A 3,127-nucleotide genomic window follows, 5' to 3' on the forward strand; every position below is an offset into this window, starting at 1 on the left:
CTGGTAGGTGTTAAAGAGTCACTGTAAGGTTTAAATAGTAACATTTCAGTAAAATCAGTTAATTCAAAACACACTGATTCTCAAGAGATATGTAATCACTGAACAAAACAACAAGTTAGAGAAAGGAGTGAATATAGTTCAAGAGATGTTTTAAAGTTAGAAATACTACAGCATTTAGAAAGCTTCACTGGAAAGAAACTAGCAAGGAAGAGGAAACAAACAACAAAAGCAAACCTTTTACACATTGGAAGATACAAATGTGCCAGCTATCTCTGAAAGAATTGTTGTATTGTCACGGTAAAAGTGAACAAGAACATATGACCAAACTAAATTTCAGAAAATGTTATTCAGCAGCTTTCACTGATGAGGTGCAATCCCTATACCAGACCTGTTTTTGTTTGAATAATAGTAAGAATATTTGAATAATAAGAAGAAAGTGGTTTACAAGACTAGGAAGCAGCCAGGAAACTGCAGTGACACTTTCATGTCTCATCACCTAAACATATAATTTAAGGCAGGCTACCTGCATTTTACAAGGAAAGTAAATTGGCTTAATAAGCTATCACTCCACTTCATAAAATCCTACTTTAGTTTGCATGATGTTTATTTACAAGTTTAGGAAGAGTTTAAGAATGGCTTAACTGAAACATTAAAAGCATCTGATCTCTGGTTTAAAGTGTGTCAAGGGGTTTAAAGTGCAGAAAATACCTGGTTTTAGAAAAATCTTCTCAGGTAACATAAGAAATTATAAGACTGTAATTCTAACATTTGCAGGAGGTAAAGTAATTAACAACCGTAACACCTAGAAAAGCATAATCTGAAAGAGTCTAACTAGCACTAGTATTCTTTAAAGATAATAGTCTCAATAATCTCTTATGGAAAAACCTACAAGGCAATTTAAGAGCTGACAGCCATAATGTACACTTTCATAGGTTTGGCCAAGTGGCATAACATAGAGCTCAGTAGAAACCCGAGTCCTCATTTTAAACTTGCATGCCAATGAGTTTCTGCCACCCAAACTACCTTGTCAAAAGAAATGCACAGCACCTGATGATAAAGCTAAAAAATAGTCCAAGAGACATTTGACACAGAAGGCTTCTAACAAAAAGAAAAAAAATAATCGTAGATCAGGGGTAAAATATCAACATGGACATAACACAGACAAACGTTTCGGTTAAGGGCAAAGTTTAATGATAAATCACCTCAATATTCTGTTTAGATACTGTTTCCCAGGGGTAGTTGACTGTGGTACTATTTCACCAGTTCTATGCAAGTTAAGCTTGCAGTCCCTAAGAATATCTGAAATGACACTTTCTGCTCTGATAGTCTCTGAGTTTTGGACTCTGCTGAATCATTTATTTATGAACTGAAAAAAGGAACAAGTAGAAAACCAAGAAATATTGGAGGACAGACAGTTAGGTCAATCAGGATCAGAGAGACAGGCAAGAACTCAAGAAGTGTAGACTATAAATGAATGGGAAAACACGGTACCAGAAAATAAAATAAAATTGGATAAATGCAGGGAAATTGAAAGTATAAACATAATAATAGGGTTTACAGGATTCATACAGTTTCTTGTGATGGATGATTTGTCATAGGAGGTTGTGATCACAAAAGTCAAGCCAATAGGGTATTTAAGACATAGAATGATGACAACAATACAGAGAATATTTAAGTACAGCTATATAAAGCTGAGAAATAGTCTCATTTAGGATATGGTCTATATTTCTGGTCACCCTAGCTTAAAACGGACTGAAATTGCAAGTTATGAGGGACTAAACAGACAAGTAAAGATGAAGAAAACGCACAATGATGGGAATCATTTATTTTAGGAGAAGCACAGGAAGGAAAATATAGAAAGATATCTAAGTGAACATTTAAAAGGTCAAAGGATACTTAAAGTTATAAGACATGGAGATTTAACAGATTATGATTCTACAGAAACATTTCTGACAGCTCGTATTTACTTTTCTGTATGTTTTAAATTAATCATTTCCTGTTACAAAAAATATCCTGAGTTCCCCCGGTCCATTTAAATTCCACAGGTTTTCTGATGCTAAAACCTCTTAACTAGCTGTAGACATACCTCCAAAAGCTTCCACTGTTTTGCAAAGATAAATGGCAAACAATTACTCATATTCGTCACTTGAGAAGCAAGCTGATTGCCCAGTAGGAAGACATTTGCTCTCCAACTGTTGGCTGATGTTAATTGTGGGCAACTGGAAGCTGACTTGGGAGTCCAAGTGGACAACCTTGCTGCTTGGGAGCTGCGTAGCACAAGGAGAAACAGGTATTTTGAGCCGTACCTCAAATGTGTGTGACTGGAGTCATGCACATAGGGCTTCTCCATACCTGTCCTCTGCTATTCCTTTCCAGAAAATTCAGCATAACAGAGTAGAAAGTCTTTGGACTTTACAATTTCATTATTTTATCTACAGGCCCCTTTCCATCCCCTCCAAAGAAGGGTGGGTTTTAAAGCATCTGTGGCATGTAGAAAAGGAATGTTTTTGTGCCTTTTTAACTATAAAAAATGATGCACATGCTGGTTTCCCGAAGGACAGCACAATGCTAGCCGAGATGGAAGCCTGCTGAATGGCCTTGAAAATCCCAGGTGTTTTTTCTTTTACTCAAAATTCTAGGAAGTTTATTTCTTCTTTTTATCCAAAAGTTGCTTTCACGTATAAGATGAATCTCTGTCGCATTTAATGTTCCTCATGCTATGCATTTGGTTAGGGGCATTAGTGCCTAATGAAGGCTAGGGCAGAGGGACACGACTGCCGGGGTGGGCTGGGGGCTCCTCAGGCCTCACCGGCCCGACCCAGCCTCACCTGCGGCCCCCACCTGCGCCCCGCCCGCGCGGCCCGGGGACCCCCCTCGGTTCGGCCAGGGGCTGTCAGTCCCGACCTCAGCTGTCACCGGGCGGGGGAACCGGCAGCTCCCGGGGGTGCCGAAGCGTGGTCCTGGGCCGAGAACGGGTGAAAGAAGGAGACGCCAAGCGCGGCTGGCGGGAAACCAGGGCCCTCCCCGAGGCCGGGCAGGCCCCCGCCCCACGCTGCCCCAGGCCGCCGCGCCTGCGCGCCGGGCCCCAGCTGCAGTGGCTGCCCGCCTCCGGCAGCCGGCGCTCTCC

The sequence above is a fragment of the Falco rusticolus genome, chromosome 3, assembly GCF_015220075.1.
Source record: "Falco rusticolus isolate bFalRus1 chromosome 3, bFalRus1.pri, whole genome shotgun sequence".
In the NCBI taxonomy this organism is placed as follows: Eukaryota; Metazoa; Chordata; class Aves; order Falconiformes; family Falconidae; genus Falco; species Falco rusticolus.